Raw genomic sequence first — 25,848 nt, 5'->3', positions numbered from 1 at the left:
CTTCTTTCAGATCTCATTTCCATTGGACGGCCTGGAGATACCCTGAAGCGTGCCTGTTAATGGGAGCCTCCATCAGTCGTACTGGAAACAGCCCGCCTCATTACTCACTCCAGCACAACTGTGCCCAGGGGTGGTCCTTTTCCCCCTGTGGACCCTCGCTTCACAGTCTATGCGTGTGCCTTAGTGCTGAGTTTATTCAATTTATTTAAAGGAAATACAATGGAAGTTGTTCATAAGTAACACTACTCAATAAGTTCATAGTTGATTTCTGGCAACAACTGCAGTGTAGACTACTTTGGAACCACAGTGAAAAAGACCAATTAACGTAATTGCTGAAGCCCTATCAGCCATTTGTAAAATGGAATAAATATTAAAACACAAATAATAGCTCACAAGGAGCTTCTGCTTGCCACAACTCACGCCCATACTCTCACGCGCAGACTAAGTGGCCCAACACTCACTAGTCACAGTCACTCACTAGGCCACACCGCTGAAAGCACACATTCGATCATACAGTATATTAAATACCATAATTTCCCGAATATAAGGCGCACCCGTGTATAACGCGCACCCCAAATTTACTTGTAAAATCTAGGGAAAATTATTGTACCCATGTATAACGCGCACCCCAATTTTAGCACCACTAAATAGAAGAATACAAGAAAACAGAGCTCGTGTACAGATACAGAAATGTCATTTTACTGACTGGTGAAACAGCACAAGCATAGCACATTGGTAGCTCAAAACATTACCGTAAACTGACCATATGTACGGTAATAATATGATCTGATAACTTCTTGAACTTACCAGAATTCAGGAGAAAACAAAACAAATGTGACTTTTCTTTTAAAGGCTGCTGTATAACTTGCTCGTTTCATCATGATGAATAAATCTTTCCTCCATGGATTGATACGGAAAAATGAAAGTGAGAACGTAAGTCGGAAATCCGAGAGAGCTCATTGCTGTCGACACGACAGTAACAATAGGAACTATTGTTATTTGGGTTTGAGTTTCCCGAGGGACAGATATAGTTGATGGACACACACAGGAAGTCTGTGTTGTTATGTTTGTTATGGTCGAGTTGCGGAGCTGCAATAAACGATGACTCAAATGAGTTCAAGAAACTAAATTCTGTGCTTTATGAAGAGTGAAAAAAGCTAAATTTAACACTGATGAAATTATTCGGCCAATCAGAGTGAAGTATTACCGAAACAAAATGGTGACGTCACGTACCATAATGGTCGGCAACGGATCGCCGCATACGTTTTTTCAACACAACATGACCGTGTCTATAAAAAAAAAAAAAAAAAATCGTATATATATATATATATATATATATATATATATATATATATATATATATATATATATATATACAGACATACAGTGGGGAGAACAAGTATTTGATACACTGCCAATGGTTTTGCCCATTGACTGTGTATCAAATACTTGTTCTCCCCACTGTATATATATATATATATATATATATATATATATATATATATATATATATATTTCTGTCTCCATCCATGTATCCGTTTATAATGCGCACCATGATTTTACAAGTTGATTTTGGGGAAAAAAAAGTGTGCGTTATATTCAGGAAATTACAGTACATATATATATATATATATATATATATATACACACACATATATAGGTCCTGTATCATGTCGTAACCTGAAAATTCTTACTTTCCATCTGTCCGTCCATCCATCCAATTCTACTCATCAACTGTTTTATTTTAAATGATGACAACAACCTTATTATTTTAAAGGTCTGACTTTTTAGGAAGAATCACAACCATTTTTGGTTGGATTTCAAACTGAATTTTCCACTTTTTATTTTTTTTAACTGACTACGCACTGTAGAATAGCTGCCACTGTTGGTTTCAAAGCCACACATTTCCCTATAATATCTCAGCAATCCATGGAGTGGATTATTTTGACTAGTACCTCCTTATTTTGCCTTTGTGACTGGATATCGGCGGATGGACTACGACGATCACAGCACAATTACGTTTCCGTCCACCTGACAGCGTTGAGCCCATATAGTATTTTAGCTGCGTGTCCGCTGTATGGACGGCTTTAGGAGCGATGAGTGGCACCTCATTTCACACAGCCTAATGGCTTGACACAGGGAGCACAGCGAGTAGATTCCCTTCATTTTTGCGCTCTTAAGTTTTATGAGACACAAGGATTAGGGCATGATTGAAAGTCACCGTGAGCTGCCACCTACCACAGCAGCGTTTTAAACTTCTCATTGATGGCTTCATTTTATTAATGACACACAGACAGCAGTCAAATCAGGTCTATGAAGGTTTATCTGAATTCTGCTGCACCAGACAAGTCAAAGATGAAGCAGCATGGACACTGTTCTAAACGGCTACATTTAAGTGAAATAAATGCTTGAATTAACGCAATTGCTTTAAAGTTCCGATTCTCCAAATAATGTGATGCCAACATAATATAATATAATATAATATAATATAATATAATATAATATAATATAATATAATATAATATAATATAATATAATATAATATAATATAATATAATATAATATAATATAGGTTCGCTCAGAGACCCCCAATTTGGCCAACTTTCAGAATTGTCAGATATGCATGTGTGATACATCATTGGAAAGCTTAAAATCTCAATTTTCTGGGGGAGGAAAATTTTTGAACAGGAGGGCATTTTAAAAAAAAAAAGTTTTTTAAACAGCAAAACCCTATCTGAAGGTGAGAGTACGCGAGAGCAGAATTACAGACGCCATGACTTTAACAAGATATTATCGCGTACTTACCTTGTTTCGATCCCAAAACTCCATGTAGCAAGTATCACTGAGTGTCAAGACACAGCTGTGAATGGCCACTGCTGGATTTTGGGGGGGGATTTTATGGGTGAAACATGATAAAATAACAAGGGTCACGATGCAGAAATCACAGACATCAAGGAGTGGTTGAGATTTTCTTTTTCATATATTGTCTCTTTTAAATGTTTTTTTTTCCCCCCCAAATTTTCTTTGTTTGGATCGATTATTTATCATCTGACATATCGGAGAAAATGCGACAGTAACAAACAAACAAAAAAAAATACAATTAAGCGTTATTAGGTAGATATCTGACTTTTTTACATGCGCCATTTTTTTCATTGTGGCATAATTAGTTTAAAAGTTTAAAATATGTGAATAATTTCTTAAAGTCGCTTTTTTTTTAAAACGAAATATGAGACCAATTAATGATTCTAAGCTAAAAACGACAGACATTTTCAATAATAAATATAATTAATTACCTTCGTTTTATGGCTGGGTTGAAACAAAAGCGGTTGCGTGACGTCTGTAAACGGGGGTTCCCAAGGTAAAACGGACAAATTAAAAATAGTTCGGGGGGCTTGATGCGCCATGAATCTGCTATGGCAGCATATAGACATATTGTTCAATCAAACAACAGTTGCTTTGGCTTAAAATACAGCAGTTTCTTTTAAAGAGGAGTGCAAGAGCAGAAACTGCTCTTCTGCCATATATATTATAATATATAGAAGGGTTGAACAAATATGGAAACGCCTTAAAAAAATGACAAAAACAAATTTAATATGGTGTAGGTCTGCCTTTTACAGCAATTATGGCCTCCATTCTCCGAGGTATTGATTCATAGAACTTGTGAATTTTTTCCAAAGGAATTTTAAGCCATTCTTCAGTTAGGATACCGTCTAAGTCGAAAATCTCGAAATCGACGTCACAATTGAATTTCTAAAATTGACCATAAATGCTCAATAATGTTGAGGTCTGGGGATTGTGCCCGCCATTAGAGATGCTCAATTTCATTAGAATGTTCCTCATGCCATACTTTAACAATTATATCTAATGGTTATGATGCCAAAATGTTAGGTGTTTCCATTGTTTTGTCCAACCCCTGTATATTATATGTAAGGCGGAAAACAGACAAGGCTGAAAAAGCAGTTTCTGCTCTTGCACCGCTCTTTAAAATAAACTACTGTATTTCAAGCCAAAAGAACTGTTGTGTTTGATAGAACAATACATCTATATGCTGCTATAGCAGTTTCATGGCGCATTAAGCCCCCAAACTATTTTTCATTTGTCCATTTTACCCTGGAGACCCCTGTTTACAGACACCACACAACCGCTTTTGTTTCAACCCAGCCTTAAAATGAAGGTAAGTAATTATATTTATTATTCGAAATGTTTATAATTTTTAGCTTAGAATCATTCATTGATGCCTGATATTTGGTTTATAAAAAAAAAAAAAAAAAAAAAAAGACTTTATAAAATTATTCACTCGCATATTTTTAACTTTTAAAAAAATCACGTCACAATTAAAAAATAATGTCTGTAAATAGGTCACGGATACCTACCTCTTAACTATCGGTTAATTGTATTTTTTTTTGTTACTGTCGCATTTTACACTATATTTTAGATGATAATTAATCGATCCAAACAAAGAGAATTTTTTTTTTTAAAGGGTATATAAAAATCTCGACCGCTCCTTGATGTGCGCGATTTATTTCTGCATTGCGATCCTTGTTATATTACCGTGTTTCACCCATTAAATTCCCCAAAAGTCCTGCTGTGGCCATTCACAGCTGTGCATTGACACTCGGTGAGACATACTACACAGAGTTTTTGGATCGAAACAAGGTAAGTACGCGATGATATCTCGTTATAATTAATGATGCACGATAATACATTGTTCAACCGATACTGATAACCGATAATTTCTTCCTTGTTCCAGCCAATAACCAATAATGTCAGGCCAATAATTCTAATAAAAGATGTCTGTAAAATTTTTAAGTATACACAAGAGCAAATATTACAGTGCAAAAATAGAATTTATTGCTCCTTTTTTCAACATCAAACAAGTAGTAAATTCCAACATCTAAACAATGACAGATTGCCTGACAAAGAGTAATTCTAAACTTTTCGCAACAATACTACTAATAGTGAATACCTAAGTTGCACAAAAATGCCTTTAAAAGTAAGCCATTCCTAACATATATAACATTACTACACTGCAAAAACACACCTCCTTAAAACTCTATTGTATTCTATTCTGTTGGAAATAAATGAAATTATCTGCCAGCGCTTCAAGTATATTTCAATCACTTAGAATTCTTGAAATAAGAAAAATAGCTATCTGAAAACAAGATTAACAGCCTTATTTTAAGCAATAAATTATGATATTTAATCCTAAAAAACTTATTTGTAATAAATGTTCTTTATTAAAGAATAGGTATGGTTCAAAACATTATTTGAAAGCAAATTTTTCTTGATTTAGGAGAAAAATTTTAGATGTATTGACTTAATAACAACAAATGGTAATATTTACTTCACGTAAGTGGAATAATGTGGCGCATTCATCTGTTAACTAGTCTTTAACACTCCAAACAAGATGGAGAAAATTATTTGACTAGGTTTAAGAAAAATGATCTGATTAAGACGTTTTCAATTTACAGCGTACTGAATGCATTACTGACTGACAGACTTCTTGTGAGTGTAGTTTGGTACATGTTCAAATTATCATCGAACCACTATGCCGTCATGATATGCATGCTTACTTGACATCACTTGTCTAAATGTCCGTGGTGAAACTGATATGATCGGCATGTTTTTCATGAAGAATTGTGGTCGTATAAAATCTCGGGTCACGTCGGTAAAAAAACATCTCTCGTCCAACCGAGCCTGGCATCTCCTCCTGCCTGTGCTCTTCAGTCCGCCGGACTTTGTCCGGCCACAAAGTGAGCACTCGCGCCAGGCCTCAGTCTGGCCAGGGTGCTTAATGAGTTGAACCGGAGATGAGTGACGGCCGCGCTGCCGTCAAAAGCATCTCCGATCGTCACCAGCCTCGTAACTTAGCTTAGTTTATGTTTGTTTACATTAGCTTCAGCCTACACGCTAGCGGCAGCCTTGTATTCGTTTCTAAAATTCTTTGTGATGCAGCCTAAATGGCTGATCAGTTTAGCGATGTTGAATGAGGACGGTTTCTTTCCGCCTCGTGGAACTTCTGCAGTGCATGTTTTGCAGATGGCGAGAGCGTCCTTTGTTTGACACACGGAAAAAATCAACCCACGGTGGTGACAGAGCCGCCATGATATCCGACTGCGTCAACCATGTCGTGTAACGCGTCACTCATGCGACAGAGGCTTCAGAGGGAGGAGGGGTTGAGGAGGCGGCAGTGCAGAATTGGACAAAACAGCTTTGATTACGCACATTTGGTGGATAAATCAACTATATAATTATGGGACTGCATTATCGGGTGAATTTTTCAAAAATCTGGATTATCTGTGTGACGTCATAATTGCCGTTATCGGCCGATAATTATCGGCAACCGATATTATCGTGCACCTTTAGTTATAATTACGGTGTCTAACCTCGAGTTAGGGTTTAGGGGTTTAATTTTTTTTTCTAAATGCCCTCTTATTCAAAATTTTTCTTACCCAAGAAAATTGAGATTTTAAATTTTCCAATGATGTATCACACATGAACATAGGACAGTTTTGAAATTTGGCCAAATTGGGGGTCTCACAGCGGAACTTTTAGTCACCTGAGTGTTTTCCGCAATAGTCATGCAGATTACAAATTACCGTAATTTCCCGAATATAAGGCACACTCGTGTATAACGCGCACCCCAACTTTACCTGTAAAATCTAGGGAGAATTCTTGTACCCATGTATATAGCGCACCCTAATTTTAGCACCAATAAAAATGAGTCTCATGTCTCAAACTTTTATAAAGTACGCGGTTGCAGCATTTTTTAATCCTTTTGTCAAATATTTAAAAATATTTTCTGTGGTAAAATTGCTCACAGTGTACGATAATAATTTTCACAAAGTAAGGAGTTGTAGCGAGTTTTAACAGAATTCACCAGCGGAACTAATGTTGGCAAGTTGTGTAGTTCCCGGGGGGAAGAGTTTAGTTAAGGGAACAGCCGGAAGTAAACAAATGTCCCGCGATTTGCGTGCAAGACGTACGTTGTTACTTTGTGAGTTTCAATGTAAATAAAACAACGTGGCTTGGCTCAGTGGTTCGACACTCTTCCTCAGACCCGTCCTAGCTCGCCACACGGTCAACATTCATACGAAACGGATCGCCGTACACGTTCTCTTCAAGACAACATCGCCGTGTGCCGGCCGGCATGTTGCAACGCAAAAGTTAGAAAAATGTACCTGTAAATAATAAACGAATAGCACAAAAAACATTTTAATTTTATTAGATGTGAAAAATATCATGAAAACAATTATTTACCACATGAAAACTTGAAACCTGTCGTTTGGATCAGGTAATATTGTGCTGGTCCGTGCTTACAATGGAACATGAATCATGATGAATTTTTTCTGTCTCCGCCCCTGTACCCGTGAATAACGCGCACCCATGATTTTACGGGTAAATTTTGGGGAAAAAAAGTGCGCGCTATATTCGAGAAATTACGGTACTCTATAATTACTAGATTTATCTCCAAATTATATACAAATATAACTTATTTTAAACATATTTTCTTTCAGAGCTCTCTCTCTTTTTTTTTTTTTAAACTCTTGTCACCATATTGGTCAATTCAAATCCCAACGAATACAGAAGATAATACAAAAAATCCCCAAAACATTTTTACATCAAATTACACTGACTATTTGGGGGGGAGATGAAGCAACAATGTCCCTAATAATTTGAAACAGTGCATTCGCAGACTGATCACCTCAATGGAGTTTCTGTTTAGTGATTTGAAAGATGAATCCACAAAGGAGACTAAATGTATCGCCTACATGTGACAGACATGGTAGCCCTCCGGCTTAGTTGTCACAAAACCACCAACCAGTCAGAGCTAGTCAGGTCTTCACTGTGGCATAATTGTGTTGTGACACCTTGAACCTGCCACTGGTTTTGCGGCGCGCTAATTTTCTGATAGTGCGCCGCGTGGGCTGTTGGAATCACAGCTATGATGGCTATAATTTGTGTGGTGAGGAAAAAAAGGGAGGGGGGGCATCAACAGGATAAATACAAATTAAAATTGATGCGGGTCTTTGAGCAGTTTATGTTAGGGGGAGGCTATGCGGAGAGAGCTTGCTATTTGGTCCCTCCATTACACGGCAGGGCCCTGGAGGCAAAGATGTGCTGCAGCATGTGATCACAGGCTTGATAATAAAGCTTAGAAAGCACCTGCTTTCATGGGCGCCTCTTTGAAAATGCTGCATAGCGACATGTCAAGGCTGTTACCCCCCAGAATAAACAGAGGAACAACTGGAAAAAAAAATCTGCGCTTTATCAAACAATGTCTGTGGACTAAGAATGTGTGTGTGTGTGTGTGTTACCGTCCCACAGTGCCAAAAGGGGCGTCCTGCTGAACTACCGTCTCACAGCGTCTCGGCCCGCCAGTTCAAGAGCTCTTCATTACCGACTGCCGGGCTTCTGAGGAGAGGAAAAGAAACAATGATGAGCACGGCGTGTGCACGTAACCTTTCCGAGGCTTCGGTCGACGACGACAGAGAAGGCGGGTGGATCAAAATGGCGCTAGATCAAACGCAGATGCAAAATGTGTTTCCCTCAACAGGACACATCATTATGTACACCAGCAATGTTGCAAAAGAAGGGTATTTTGTAAATACCATAGGAAAAATTAAACTGTTTTAGCATACACAGACAGGTATTAACAATACAGTGTTGGGGTTCATCACTTGTTGTCCTACTCAGGGGTGAAAGTGGGCCAGAACAGTTAGGAACGCAGTTCCGGTATATGATTCAAGGGCCGGAATGCAGATTTACATAAACAAGTGTTAACAACAATCATAATAAAGTGCTTGTGTAGCGTAATCCGTTTCCACCGATATTATTTATTTTATTCCACGGATTGCATGGGTTTCCCAGCTGCTGTAGTTATCTGAGTCTGACGATGACGAGTCACATCAATGTGCGAATGCACGCAGCAAAGCAAATACCTGGACTTATGTATCCATTCAATTGGCTGGGATACTGACATGTGATCACCAGAGATCGTTAGCTCAGCAAAAATAAATAAATAAATAAATAAAGGGCAATGCAAAACAAAAGGATCAAATCTTTAAGAGCAAGGAAAGAGTTCAGGAGGCTTATTAATCATATTTAGTTTTATTTGCTCTGATGTGGAGGTTCAGAACATCTTAGCTGTCAATATGCACTTTGGACTTATATTCATTCATTTATGTTGGCTACTTATTCATTTCCTTATGATTTAAAAAAGTCAATATTTGTGCAATCTTCAAAATATATTCCATTTCACTCTGTATAATATAAGTCATTTGTACTTATATTTCTGAATGTATATGTTACTTATATCTTTATGTTTAAAAACACAACAAAAAGTAAATGTTTACATTATCTTCAACTTTAATATGCATCCTATGTTCTTAAGTAGTTAAAATTGAGATTTGGAATTTAGTATGTGAGGAAATGAGGGAAAACAAAAATTAGCAGATGGAGGTTGGGGTTATAGCTGTTTTTGTTTTATTTTTCAAATCATTGGAAAAATACAATTTTGAATGAAAATCAGTTTTGTATGTGTTACAGAAATAATTGACCAAAACAGTTTTCTTTGCATTTCAGTAGTTTTAACCCCCCCAAATAAATAAATAAACAAACAGATAAATAAATAAAATTTCTGGCTCCATGGCGACCTTCATGTCGGGGAGTTCCGGCAAGAAATTCTAACTTCTTTCACCACTGGTCCTACTGTATTGTTTTTAAAATCATATTTTAAGAATGTGTTTTTACAGTATACTTATTGTGCCCTTGCATATTGAAAAGGGCTACAAGAATCTCACTTTCTAGCCATCTACTGAACAACCTGGAGAGCAGTCAAACACACATTCATCCAGTAGCTGTTGTCGACAACAGCTGAGCCCCAACACTCACACGCTGACATCACATAATAAAATAATAAAAGAACATTGGTAAGAAAAGTGGACTATAAGCTAACTGACAATCAGGGCATATTTGATCATTTTTGTTTCTTTGCAATCAAAGACGGTAAAATACAGATTACCAGATATTTCCCAAAGATTATACTGAGTGATTATCTTCTGATGTGAGGTGTGTACAGAATGATTTTTTTTCTAAACGGCGCGCTTTGAAAGTGGCTGGAAGCAAAAGTCAGAGATGTTAAACATGCTCAAAACTTACGATTCCGTCATAATTTATGTTGAGCTGAATGATTCAGGAATATGAAGGGTAACACTCATACCGATATTTGAGCCATGTTGCGTGATTATCCTGTGGTATGGAGTGCGTTTACCCTCATTCATCTGCTCACTGAATGGTGAGGCCAACAATCGTACACTTTGAATCTGTTGTGTTGCCATTTGCAGGTCAGTCTCAGTACTACAACACACACTAAAAGAGCAGTTATTTTTGCCTCATGTTATGTGTAGGATCTTAAGTTTTGGAAATTGGTTCTGCTCCATATGTTTGATTTCTGAGCAAAAATCGTACCTGCTACTAACTGTGCGTTTACACGAAAAATAATAATAATAAAAAAAAGGGTTATTTCCATGATTTTTAGTGTTTCAACTCATGTAAAACTCTTTAAAAAATGTATATATCATTGTAATATTTCAGCAAATTTTGGTGGTTTGGGAATATATCGCCTGGGATGAACGGGGGTCGTACATTTTAGTCAAAACATTCCAAGCAGCTCCATGGATGCGCCCATGTGTGCGTGTTTGCAGAGAGCCGAGGAATGGCGCTTGACAGGCTCATCAGTGACACGCTTCTCGCAATCCACTGATATAATAATTATAGCGTTCCCCGTCTTTAGTGGAGGTTGATTGTTCTTGCTGTGAGCTAACACACTTAATTGTGCTATGCAAATGAGAGCAATTACAAAGCTTTTAGGTGAAGCGATGACAGCTGAGCTTGGTTTTCCACCGAGGCCTCGCCCCAAAACAGTTGTCATGGGAACACGCCATAGAATAACACACATACACACAACTGTCTAATGGATATAATGTCATGATATGGCTTTAAATTGCCTCCTTTACAATTGCTGTGGTTGAACCATTCTTTGATTACTAAAAAGATTCCCAAATTGGTTTGACTAAAAAGGAGGGTTGGGGTTTGTTTCTGAGCAACACCAACAGAAATGCATTTTTTTGAAAAAGACTTAATGAGATTGTAAAATATGCTTTCACACACAGCGAGAGACTCTGGTGTCAACAATCAGTCAAATGCATCAAAAAGGATTTTAGATGATTTTTTCCCCCCCTCAGTCGCCACAAATTTAAAAGTTTATAATTGTGAGTGTAATTCTGCGATCAAACTGGCCTCATTGTGCATGTGATATGCTGATGAAAGTCAGCCACTGATAATATTTTGATACGTCGACGAAACGCTGAAACTCACTGCCAGTCACACTTTTCCCAGACAAATAATCAAACCACGGATGCTCATCTTTGTCTTCCTTATAATTAAAATCAATGTTCCCTGCAACATATTGTTTTGAAGGAACTCTTTGATGATGAAAATGCAGTTTTCATCTTTGTTTTTCCACACCAAATTACAGGAAATAAGTAGCGCACTGCTGCAGTCATCTGTATAACAATTAATCTAGCAGAGTCTGTTATGAATTAAATATGAATGAGGTGTTCTGGAGGTAAATGACAAGAGGCAGAGCATAATTGAGGTGGCGGCAACGCGGCCTTCCTCGACTAATCTCTGACTGGGTCACGTGACTGGGGCCGCTCCCCCAATGACGGCCGTTCTTTGCGCCACAAAAGCTGGGGCAGCTGGGAAAATTGATTTCCTCGTGCGAGGTGTATTTGATAGCTTTTGAAATCAAAAATTGAAATGAACTAACCTGCACTCTGTGCGCAAAAGAGCAAATTTAACAAGCTCGGCGGCGGCTGCTGCTGTTTTTTTCTCTCTCCTCAGAGCTATGCAGACTAATTCAAAAACGCTTTTAAGAACAGCAGTATGCAGTATTTGTATTAATGTAATACTTTTATTCATCTTAGTAATACATAAACAATGAAGCTTTCTGTGTGTGGCAGTGGTAGCATTTTTTTGGAGGGGTGGGGGATGTCCATATTTTTTCCATCATTTAAATTTAATATGTATTGTCTTATCCGGAATGTATTCTTTACAAAATAATACAATGTATAATAACATATGCATATTCATTATATATATTTGAAAATGCAAAACAATCAAATATGACTTTGAATTCAGTAACACTAATTTTATTATGTACTGTAACCCAAGAACACTTTTAAAAACAAATTTCAACCAAAATGTATACTTTACAAGAGTAAATAAATTTGTGTCATTTAAAATAATATGTCATGAATAATAAAAACACATTATGTATTTTCGTGTTTATTTTAACATAATTTAAACAAAATTTTGGTGATCCTGATTATTTTTTTGTATTCATGACTATGATAAATTAACAATTGCTAAAAAAAAAAATGGTCATCTATTATTCTATCACAAAATTTTTAGCCCTAGAGAGAAATACACCCACCAATTTAAAACCCTCAACTATTTCCTTATGAATGAAAGTCAAGTAGTATAAATATACAGTATATATTTTTTTTCATTGTACGCCTACTCTGGAATAGCTGATTCCCGCTTCATTATAAGAACAATGTAAACAGGCGTGCGAACAGAGGCGCGTAGTCCTTTGTGCGAGCGAGTCAAAGTGGACCAGACAAGCCTAGGCAAACGAGCGCTGACAAAAAGGACGATGCGGCCAAACAGATGTTGCTGCAGGTGGACGTGAAGATCAATAGGCGTCAGAGTTACCTGAGCCTCAGCAACTCGTAGCAGATGTTAAACAGACTGATGCCCCCTGGAAGGCTGATCAATGGACAGGAGGCAGATGGAGGAGAACACGGAGGAGTGCTGCAAGGCACCACTAGTTAGAACTCACAGATAAAAAAGATAAATAATGGTCACATTTGATATTCAGGGTGAACTTTTTTTTTTTAGGAGGTGGATTGCAGCTTCTGCCAAGACTGTCACGTTAAATACTTAAGTCCTATTTACAGGTAGCTGGAGCAAAGCGATGACCAGGTGAGAGGAACGAGGACTCGGCACTTCCTGCCGTGAAACAAACTTCAGCTCATTAGTAAGCAGCAAGAGGAGGTGTCACGCGACACCAACCTTTACCGCCCATTAGTCAATTAGATACACACACAAATGGAGGTGACTCGGCCGTTACCAATCTTGTACAAGCAGTGAAAGTATGCTCATTTGCATTGAAGAAACCATCTTCTACCATTACATACATTATTCGCTATAAAACAATTATACAATTTTTCTTTTTTTTATACATAGCTACATATTGTGCTTTTTTTGACCTGAAAAATAGACAATTTTTATGGTAAGGTTATGGTGTTTCTTTGAATGGTTAAGCTAAAATGTTTTATTTATTTATTTACCTAAAGATGGCTCAAATGACTCGGAAAAAATGATTTACCTTTTACCACAATAAAATAAATAATCATAATAATAACATCTTTTAAAATGGTTTTCAATTATTATTATTTTATACAATATATGCAACACCACAAAAGTTCATGGATCAGTGTGATCTGCTGCGTGATTAAGCATAAAAATAAATAAATATTGGAAAACAAACCACATATTTACATAGTATTTTCAATTTATATCACCTAGTATTTATTAACTGATTCATGCATTTTGATTAAGTAAGAGAAATTAATTCTATTTACATGTTAATACCTATTACTTTCACCGTTACGATTTGTATTACTTTGCAATTTTACAAAGTATCAATTGTAATTTAAATACCGGTACTCAATACCTTGAGAGGACAATAGAAGTTCAGTAAGAAAAAAAAATAATAATAATAATAACATCATAATAATACTGTAATTACATAGGTCATGTCAACTCATGTCAATAATTTAGTTCTGTAATGTCATATAGCATAAAATCATTGTTTTCAAGAGATTTTGGAAGACAATTTTGTCAAAGGCTAGCAGCATGCTTTACATTGAAGGGCAGGAATACAGTATATATATTTTACATCAATACCAAATAACTACACTATATTTATTTCATTTAATACTATTTTACTTTTCATTTTGTGATTTAAAGTCACAGTGTATCATTTACTGTTACTGTATTTCTTTCCTGTTTGCACATGTATGTCTCATCAAACCTCATCTGTGAACCAACTTATTCTGACTTATGGTATGATTCGCTGTGCACAATAATAGCAGCTCATACACATGACACACATTTCAAAACTGAAACCCTTTCCCACGCTCTCAAAATCAAGTAACCTGCCAAACAGCACGCACGCAAGGTTTGTCTGACAGGTCGCGTCCCCGTGGCCCAGGCTGTCCGAGAAGCAACTTGAACCGGGCGATAACCCGACAGACTTTATCTTGTCTTCGGTGAAGCCTGAAGACGACACTTCAACCGCACGCGGCGACGTACACCCCCGAGAGCCCTAACCTTCCCCTCGTCCCCACCGTCGCAGCCTGAAAGCTGTCAGCGGCCTGTTGCTTATTGATGTTTCTGCATGTTTTATGTCTGGAGGAGATATGACGGCCGTGACACAGTGCTGATTTCAATCAGCCTCTGTCGAGTGACAGCTGGGGCAAGTGAGAAGAAGAAGAAGAAGGAGGAGGAAACAAAAAAAAAGAGGGTTGGGATGTCACTGGCTAAGATCAGATCTGGCCTCGTTCTCCTCCTCCCTTCTAATGAAAATGTTTCATTCACGTCTCATGGCTCTCTCCTTCGGCTGATGAATTCAAGGAGAGGAAATAAAAGGAGAAACGAATAGCGTAGGGGAAAGAAATTCGGCTTTTGTCCGATTGGGTCGGGGCAAGAAGAGAAGATGACCCCCGGAGCCAAAGGTTCTGACACCGCATCAATCCCTTTAGGGGGCGAAGCCTGCCGGACCAGCGCTGGCTGGAGATTACTTGAGCACATCTGAGGGATGGCTCGTTCTATCTATTTCACACATTCTATGCAGAAGAGAGTCGGCCTTGTATACTTTGGATCCTGAGCTGCCCGCTAAATTAGATCTGAGATCATTCCATGGAATGAAGGGGAGCGATCCAAAGGCAATTCAATCCCACAAGCATTGACAGAGAGCTTACTGAATCCCAAGAAAAAAAGAAGGGGGACGTGCATCTATTCCCTCATTCTCTTTATGATAGCGATGAGGGGGAATGTACCCCTGGTAATCCCAATAAGGCTCTTAACTTGCAAATTCAAGTATATGCGCACATGTACCAGGAAGAAGCTCCCACGCTTCTTTCTCACATATTGTTCACGAGCCTGTATGGTTGCACGTCGGACACCTTTTCACTTCTATTTATTTATTTATTTTTAATTAAATAAATTAAATGACATATCACAAACTGCTGGTTCATAAATAAACACATCAATCACAGCGAGTATATAATAGGTTTTATGTATTAAAAAAAAAAAAAACAAAAAAAAAAAAACAAAAAAAAAACAGGACACATAAAACACCGTGAAACCTAAACTATAACTCAGTAAGCATGTACTGCATTTGTAAGAATTTTTTATTTTGTTCATTTTAATATAAGACGGGCGAAGATTATTAGACAAAACATCATATTCTTAAATTAATACTCTAACACGGCAAGGCTAATTTATTTGTATAGCACAGTTCAACACTAGGGAGCAATTTAAAGTGCTTTACACCATATAAAATTCCAAAAACACAAATAAAATGATACATAAAAATCACATGAAATCATCAACACAGTTTAAGCAAAAACAATCAAAGAAATAAAAGCAAAAACAAAAACATTGAATTAAAAACAAAAGTCACATAACTTGAAATTTAAAGGATATGGGCAGTTGTGTCTACGCTGTGGTAAACAGTAGCATTTTTAGCCCTGATTTAAAGGAGCTAACGGTTTGAGAACAACTTCCGGTAACTTGTTCCAGATATGAGGAGCATAGTAACTGAATAATGCCTCACCTTGCTGGGTTATGCTTGTCAATCAAAACTAAGTATTATTACTAAATATTTCAATATAATCAATGTCATTAACTATCAAAACAGCACTCATTTATTTTTCCTTCATTAACTTGTGCCAGTCTGTCTTATCCATTGTTTTTCCTCTGCCATCTCTCTTGGACTTTTCTACTCAAGTCATCTGAAAGTTTTTCTTTTCTCCAATCAGATAAACAATTTATCCACTGCACCATCACATTAATAACATGAGTAGCTGCTTTGCCTTGAGTGCAGTCATATTTCTCTTTCATTGTTTCTTCTCCCCCCGCAGAAACACAATTACTCTGCGGGGTGGTCCATAATGAAATTCAAAACAAAGACCAAATTAGCTGTCATTAAATTATTTCAATTTCCTTTCCACACTAATAGAAGATTGTGACAGGTGTCATAGTTAGCGTCACGTTGGCCCGGCAACATGCTGGAATGGATAATTGATCCATCAAAACACATCAAGCCAAAGCAATAACTGGCTCCAGACAGAATCATGCATGGAAAATCGAATTTTAACCCGGGCGTTGATGGCTCTACCACACCCTCACTCTGTCAATCAACCCCCATTCACATAGTTAAATAATCTAAAGCAGTACTCCCCAATCACCGCTATTGATCCAAAGGACATTTGGTAAAGGCCAAATGATGAACTAACAACAGAAAGAATGCTGTAGTTAAGAAATTACAGCAGCAGTTTTACTCATGAGTTTATCACTACAGGTCATTCTCGGATGATTCTTCCAAACACTGTGCGTAGTATGTGGTTTTGAAACTACCCTCCCCCTGCAGCTATGAAGTACTGAATAACTGGGCATCATTTCCTAATCAGAATCATTTTTAATCACCAAGTATGTTAGAAAAATATTTTTTAAATCTTATGAATGCTAAAAATCATTTTATAGAACTGAGACAACAGAGACAAAATCATGGAGTTGACTTGGATATACATGGGTTAGACAAAATAATGGAAACACCTACAAAGATGAAACAAAAAAAACTAGGGCTGTCAAACGATTAAAATTTTTAATCGAGTTAATCAGAGCTTAAATATTAATTAATCGTAATTAATCGCAATTCAAACCATCTATAAAATGTGCCATATTTTTCTTTAAATTAGTGCTGGAATGGAAATATAAGACACAAGACGGATGCATACATTCAACAGACTCTACATAAGTACTGTATTTGTTTGGCATTAACATTATTAACATTCTGTTAAAGTGATCCATGGATAGAAAGACTTGTAGTTCTTAAAAGATAAATGTTAGTACAAGTTATAGAAATTTTATATTACAACCCCACTTAATGTTTTCGTTTTAATAAAATCTGTAAAACTTTCAATCAAGAAATAAACTACTAGCTCGCTATTGTTGATGTCAATAATTACACAATGGTGCTGAAACCCATAAAATCAGTCGAACCCAAGCGCCAGCAGAGGGCGACAAAACACCAAAAAACACAAGTAACAAGTGCACATGACACGGTCCTGTCATTTTAATGTTTGAGCGGGCATGTGCGTTAAATGCATCAAATATTTTAATGTGATTAATTAAAAAAAAAATTACCGCCTGTTAACGCGATAATTTTGACAACCCTAAAAAAAACAAAAAACAAATGGTTAATGGGGACCAGAACCCGCTGCGATAAGTGAAAAACCGGCGAAGTAGCGCCCCCCCGACCCCCCCCCCCCCAAAAAAAAAAACAACAACTTTTGTATGTGTGTTTGATGTATTTATTCAGATTTAGCATTGGAAAGAAATACATACGTCTTTTCACTTTTCCCCCCAAATTCGAAAAAACAAAACAAAACTTATGTATATGTATATTTTAATACATGATTTTTAAGCACTTCAAATGTAATAACTATAAGTTTTAAACATGTTACTGTCCTACCAAATTATTTTTAAACAAGAATCAAGTATAAAAATACTTGCCTTTATTAAGTGCTTTATTGAGTGAGTCCACTCCACTCTATCTCCTAACACACAATGAGTTGTCACAGCAACTGTTTAACAAGTTAAACGATGATTGACGGATGCAGCGCTTTGATGCTGAGGCTTCCATGGATCTGTGGCAAGATCAAACAGAAGATGTTTATCAATCATCGTTAACTTTAACTCATTTGCTCCCAAAAACGTATATATACGTCCTATTTTTAATTGCTTCAGTGTCCCAAAAACGTATTTATACGTCATGATCCGGACTCACCAGATTAGCAACGGGGGCAGCCGAGAGCCTTCCCCGTTGTTATGTGCGCAAATAGTTCAACAGTTCAATAGTTTAGTTATGTGTGAATAAATTGCTACTTTGCGATCAAAAGCTCTATTTGTCTTTTTGTTAATCTTATTTTCTAAAAGGAAAACATTATTCAGATGTTTGGGATGTAATTAAAGCAAAAAAATAGCTGTGTATTAGTCAAAGTTATGTTTGAAATGTATGCTTTCACAAAAAGCTCAATTTCTCCATTTTTTCATCAGAAACTGGAAAATTGCTCACATTAAGCTATTTTCTAATGCTGATTTCTAAAGAATGGAAAAAGATATGAACTAACTTTTTTTTCTGCTGAAAGAAGAGAGTCTAATCTTTCTTTTGGTGGGTTCCATGTTTATATAGTCATAGAACAGAATTTTCTGTGGGCCTTGCAAAATCAGTCAAAATCCAGTAAAACGGCCGGGAGCGAAGGGTGAAAATGGCTAGGAGTGAATGAGTTAATAAGCAACTCCAGTGCATTGCCTGGACAACAAAAGCAGGGAAAGGGAGGGAGGGAGAGTGAGAATACGCGATCGGCTCGGGACAGCTCATCTGTATTCTTTATTTTTAATAGAAAAAAAAAATCCACGATGGACTGAGGGCGCGAAATTTGAAGTGCGAAGTAGCGAAGGGATCACGGTATGGTGAAACTGTAGGTCCACCTTTTGTTGATTGATTGATTCATACAACTTGTGAATTGTATCCAAATGCATTTTAAGCCATTCTTCAATTAGAACACCCTCTAACTCTTTTACAGACGATGGCGGTGGAAATCGACGTCATAAATGAATCACTAAAACTGACCATAAATGCTCAATAAGTTTTAGGTCTGGGGATTGAGCCGGCCATATGAGATGCTCAACTTCATTAGAATGTTCCTCGTGCCATTCTTTAACAATTATGTTCAATGATTATGATGCCAAAATGTTAGGCGTTTCCATTATTTTGTCCAAATCCTGTAAGAAACATACTTTGGGTGTCACTGTCTCGTTTAACCCCAAATTGGACTGAGTAGTTCAATAGAAAAACTCCACCAAACACAGCTATTCACCTATGTCTCAGCACTCATTCATTATTGATTCACAATTGGTAAAAAAGTATTAAATGTTTCCATCTACTGTATATCTGAAGGCAGGATAGGCAACTTTATCTGTCCCCAAAAAATAACAAAATATACACTGGCTCATTTCTACTGGCCAAGTCTTGAAAGGAGAGGCTCATATTAATCACACAGCAGTTGCAGTCTTTACAACTGTGCAACGTTCCTCAGAGTAAGACTTGATGGCTTGCCCTCAATCATTTCTTGAGATTTAAACGTGAAAATTGATACTCAGAATATTGCAGATTTTCTTATATTAAAGAATTTGTTTATGTTTACTTTTATGCCGGTCTTTCAAAATATTGAAAAATGCAAGAAAGGTTAGGAACTGCTGATCTTAAGTGAGGAACATGAAAGAGAAAAGCAGTCTCTGAGGAACTGTCACACAGAAAGCAAGATGCCACGGGAGGGGAGGTGGGCGGTTGTTCCAGGAATGCCTTCAGTGGCTCAGCTTTTCACATTTTAATTTGGGGTCTGCGTCGGTAGAGCCTGAGCGAGCGGGTCCTGGGAGTCGGGCCTGGTGCGCTGACCTCTGAACATAGACTGTCAGCCCAGCCCGACGGAGGATCACCGGAGGCCGCCGGGCCGGGCGCTTTGAAAGCCTTCGCCAATTCAGCTCTAAGATGCGGCTGAATGGCTGCCGCCACTGCAGACGCCGCCACCAGTAAAAAACAGGTTGCGCTAGGAAGAGAATTTGCTTTCAAAATGTGTTTGTCCTCTGACCTCGCATCCAACCTTGTGGCCCCACTGCCTTTGAAGCCCGCAGTATGTTTTTTTTTTTTCTTAGGAGGGATGCTGAAAGGAGGGCCCCTGTCAGTACAAATATATTAATAATCTGACAGCTTCATCTGCTTTTGAGGGCCCGGCTTGACAGGCTCACAAAAGGCCGGGCGCTGTCTACACGTTCTCGTCTTCCTGTCTGAACAACACACACAGTGTGTGAGTTTATTAAGACATCACACTCCTGCCAGCCATTGATTTTTACAGCCGTCTCTGTCACTTACTGTAGGAGGGCCCCTGTGGTGGTAGCCCCAAATCGACCGCGACAGCTACCGGGATGATGCAGAAAATGTTTGCGAGGAATGCTCAATTCAAGTAAATGCGCTTTTTATTTTGCCTTTGTGTCTTTAATCCAATATCTGCTACTCCAGTTGTGGGATCAAGTACAAGACAGAAATTGATTTCATGTGCTTTTTATGCCAAATACAAAGAATTGCTTTGTTGCTTTTTAAAAATTTTATTTTAAGATAAAGACCATTTCTAGACAAAATACAGTGTCAAATTTAAGCTTAATTCCTCCCTTTTGATGAAAGTCTGCAAACAGTTCAATTGATCAAATGTTTCTACAGTTTTTCAAAGCAATTATCTTGTGGTGTGTTATGTGTGGCATTTTCTCACCATCCTGGTTGTAAAATGGCTGCTTACAATAACTGTAAATCATAAGCAAGGTACATAGCGACTAATAACTACAAAATTTTGGAAAATATCTACTTCAGTAGATACATTGGAAAATAAAACATTTTAGTGCTGGTTTGCTAAATAATTCAATATACAGTGGTACCTCTACATACGAAGTTAATCCGTTCCAGGACCTTGTTTGTAAGTCGAAATGGTCGTATGTCGAGCAGGATTTTCCCATAGGAATACATCATAATTCCATTAATTCGTTCAAAAACCTTCACTAAATCCTTAAAAAATACTGCTGGCACTATTACAAATGGCAATTACACATAGCAAAACAAATAAATTATGAATCAAAATCGGAATAATAATAATAATAATAATAATTCCTGTATTAATGTAACGAATCGGGTTCTAATGTGACGGACGTTTTTTGCTGACCCTGAACGCACTGCGGGGCTGACGTGCCAGAGACAGACCGGTGAGCTTGAGTTTCACTTTCACTTTGAATGTTTTCTTGAGAACACCGTCAATTGCGGCAGACAGAAGGTGTTTTTGTTTTGAATAAGTTGTGAAATAAATGATAAAAACGTGGCGAAGTTGGCGATTTCTCTGGAGATGTTACCACAATAAGAATTGTCAGCTTAACTTATAAAGACTGGCGAACGATGGTCGGAGGAGGACCGTGGAGATGTATTGTTGAGCCATTTCACGGATGCCCACCCTACGCTCATATTTTTCTGTCATTTGCATCTTCATTTAGAAGGTAAGCGTCAACTTTTTCCTTGTTTCACCACCTGTACCAACCTTTTCTGAAACCAGTGTTGATTTGTCACACAAGAAAATCCGCCGTGCATTCGTCTGCGGTGCTGCCATTGTCGTCGTATTTCGAGCATGTCGTCGGATATAGAAACAAATGGCGAGTCAAATTTTACGTCGGATGTCGAAAAGTTCGTGTGTCGAAGCGATCGTATGTAGAGGTACCACTGTATTTTATGTTAGTTATTACAAAGATACATTGGTGTAATTATATAATATCTAGAGTTGTTCCGATCATGTTTTTTTGCTCCCGATCCGATCGTTTTAGTTTTGAGTATCTGCCGATCCCGATATGATTGCTTTTTTTTTTTTTGCTCCCGATTCAATTCCAATCATTCCCGATAATTTTTCCCGATCATATACATTTTGGCAATGCATTCCCGATAATTTTCCCGATCATATACATTTTGGCAATGCATTAAGAAAAAAAATGAATAAAACGGACGAATATATACATTCAACATACAGTACATAAGTACTGTATTTGTTTATTATGACAATAAATCCTCAAGACGGCATTTACATTATTAACATTCTTTATGTGAGAGGGATCCACGGATAGAAAGACTTGTAATTCTTAAAGTATAAATGTGACTTTGTATATTGTGACTAAATATTGCCATCTAGTGTATTTGTTGAGCTTTCAGTAAATGATACTGTAGCCACTTAACTGTTCTGCCCAAATGCATGATTGGAAGTGCAACCATGACTGTGCGTGGTGATACCAATTGATATATCTCCTCTGCGTTGAGTAATAACATAGGGTGTTAAGAAAAAGATCAATTACTACCTTTCTTCCCCACATTGCTTCCCACGATATTTCTAATCATAGGGAGAGGGATTGTAAGGCTTTAGCCAATTAAAAAAAAGGCTCCAAAGGCTGCCAAAATTCACTCTACTCATTTTACGCTGCCTTTTAGCTCTATATATAGGTAAAACGGCGCCATTACAGATTGAACGCGTCAAAGCGTGAGTGGGTCGTGCAGCGCATGCGTTAATTGCGTTAAATATTTTAACATGATAATTTTTTTTTTTTTTAATTATTACCGCCGTTAACGGGATAAATTTGATGAACCTACCTTAAACCTAAATTAAAGACTGATGAGTGTAACATATTATGTCTGTAACGTTAAATACAATTAGAAAACGATTTAATTAAAAAATATATATATATATTAAAAAAAGGCATGTCCAATATTTTTTTGCCGATTCAGATACTTTGAAAATGACGTGATCGGACCCAATCAATCGGCATCCCGATCGATCGAGACATCTCTAATAATATCAGTTTTACAAGTTGCTATATTTTACATGAGATGGATATATCAGTGCGTGCCACCACTTATGAAATACCGTATGTCTACATTCATGCATTTTGTCCACTTCCAAAACAGCAATCAATTAACACTCATTTTCACCCAAATGGATTGGATTTCAACATTTCGGCCAAAACAATAGCAAATTGAGACTTTTGACCTATTATTTCTTTTTTAGTGTTCCAAATTTAGTAAACGCTCACAACTTTTATCCATCAAGCATTTTGCTAGTAGACATGTGTAAACAGGCCAAATTTGAGCATTTTATTTTCACTTTAATGAAACATAAAAGCTAAATTGTTAGCTGTCTCCCAAATATTATCCTGAGCAATTGTTTTGAGGTATGGGGCGCATTTGGGCGATTCTTCCTCCCCATTCTTCTTGAAATACAGGTGGCGCCGACAATCATAAACATAAGGCCAGTAGACACATACCCTTAACTGGGCCAAATGTGCTTATGCCTTCTCCTTTGGCATCAAGGAAGGCAAAGTTCCTCTAAAATATTTTCCTGTGGTGTCGGGTGTGTTAAGTGTGATTTTTAAAATTGGATCTCCTTTACAAAGGTCGGCACACACACACACACAGTGATAACCCGGTCAGATGTGAGCACAATTCCCTCCACTTTAGTCAAAATATAAATATCAGATATTACATAAACTATTATCCTGTTAATTATCAGGTGGTGTGCAATGCAGTAAGAGGGTTCTAATACTCTCTATCCATTTGTAAAATAGCTGCTCATGCTCGGAGTTACCATTGTAAATATATAAATGGTATAAATTCAATATTCACAATGCCAAATCCTTGCGTTTACAGTCAACATTGAGTTTAGCGAAATCATAATTCCCGATTGTGTGTACTTTGTGTAAGTTTTGATAGGAACCAGTGCAAGTTGAACAAAGGAAGAAGGGGGTGGATGTGTGCATGTGCCTGTGGACAAGAGCCCCGCCTCTCAAACAGTGTGGAGAGACAGAGGGAGAGCAGGGGTCAGAGAAAGCCCAGGTAATTGAGGTGTCCCCGCCCCTTCCCTCTCCTCTCCCCCTTTTTTTGCAGGGCTTCTCACCCCATCCTTTCACCCCACCACCCTCTATCGGCACAGCGGGCACAATTACGCTTCCCATCACCCCACCAGCTGGCCCCCGTGATCTTGCACTTCTTACTAAACGCGACTCCATTGGCCCCCTTTCCCTCTTAACCTCTCAGCAGCCGTTCTGGGGGGAAATAGGCTGAGCTGTACTGCCAAACAGCAGGAAAAAAAGAACTCATGGCCACTCTGCTACTTTTAGTTTGGAGGAAAAGGGTCAAATGCAGTTTGTGCATTGAGAATGAAGAGTGGATTGATAGCAGGTGTGTTTAAGCAGAAGTAGAGGCGTCAATTCTCCATAAATTTAACAGTGAGCCAAAACATTTTCTGACTTTGCTGGATTGTCATTGGTTATTGGCTTGTTACGTTGGTCATTTTTTAAAAACGTTATGCAGTCTCAATTGTAGATATGGATAGTGTAAAGTTCTAAACGGGTTAAAACTATCCAACCAACGTTGGCGCTACACGACGGTCAACGCATGAATTACACTTTTCTATCGCAGGGACGTAGTTGCAGGCAGGGTTGCATATGGACTTTGGACACTTTATTAAAAAAATTTTTAATAACGTCAAAGACAAAGTGTAAAACAATTACAATCATTCTTTCTATTGGTTGAAATTACATGAAATATGTGATGTTGAGATGGATGAAAGTGACAATCATCAAGTATTTGTTGGCTGGCTGTGACGCTAACAAGTTGAATCAAGCAAAAGTGTCTTTCAACATGTATGTTTATTGCGCAACTATTTCAAGACGTAGACACCTGCGCGTCAGTGTGATCCGATTCCTCCAATACGCTCTGGGTGTCTCTTGATAGACGTTTTCATTCCATCCCCTCACATTAATGAGCGGCAAGGCGCTCCCTCAACGTTATTACCTGAAATAATACCATATGCTAAAATGTAAACAACATCTGCATATTCATGTCACAACTTCATCTGTTTAATTAGTTCCAGCAAAGCAGTTTAGCCTCTGAGCCGCACCACCCTCCTCACAACCCTTTCCTACCTACCTCCCTCCATCCCTCCCTCTGTCAGAGCCGTGCCCTGCTGTCGTTTCTGACAGTCCTCCCATTCTTTACGTGATACTACCTATCACTGAAGCTTTTGACGCCAGGAGTGTCTTTACAGGCCACAAATCAGGTAGTTAAGGAGGCTTCACAAACCTGCCTTGTCCCTTTTTATTAGGCAAATCCAACTATATTTGAAGATCTTTGACTTAGACGGTTTTCAAACTAAGGTCTGGGAACCATATCCAATAACTTGGAATAAATCACAATGAGTCCTTGTTCCTTGTGAGAGATTTATTTAAAGTGCCTTTAACAGCAAAAAGCATGTTTATTTCATATTTCACGTGGTATTTTATGCTCCTGAATGAAATGGACCGCTTGGATGTGTGTGGAAGCAATTGATTTTCATATTCCATTTTTTGAATCCCTCACCATGAAAATGAGTGACTTCCTGGATTGAGGAGGAATGCGAATGTGACGCCACCCGGGTCAGTATCTCACAATAAAGGCCTGCATTATGGCATGCGGATGGACTGCAGATTCAGCTGATTTTGTGGATTAATTTGTTTATTTTTCGCATCACGCCAGCCAAATGAGCTGCAGGGTTTTGTTGCTACACCAGGGAGAAGCGTGTGAGCCTTTTTGGGTTTCAAAAAGTTCCCGTTCACCATTGAGATTGGCCAAAACAAGTCCTACAACTGTGGTACCACAGGACTTACAGGGAAGTGAGTAAACATCGTGTTTTGAATTATGTCAAATACTGGGATTATGGCACACATTTAAAAAAGGAGGTGGCTTGCATTTTGTGGCTAAGAATGCTCCTTGAGAAGGCCACTCTGCCGACGACCGGCGGGTCGTCGCACACCCCCCTT

This window comes from Corythoichthys intestinalis, chromosome 5 (assembly GCF_030265065.1).
Source record: "Corythoichthys intestinalis isolate RoL2023-P3 chromosome 5, ASM3026506v1, whole genome shotgun sequence".
Lineage (NCBI taxonomy): Eukaryota > Metazoa > Chordata > Actinopteri > Syngnathiformes > Syngnathidae > Corythoichthys > Corythoichthys intestinalis.
This window is presented reverse-complemented; position numbering follows the sequence as displayed.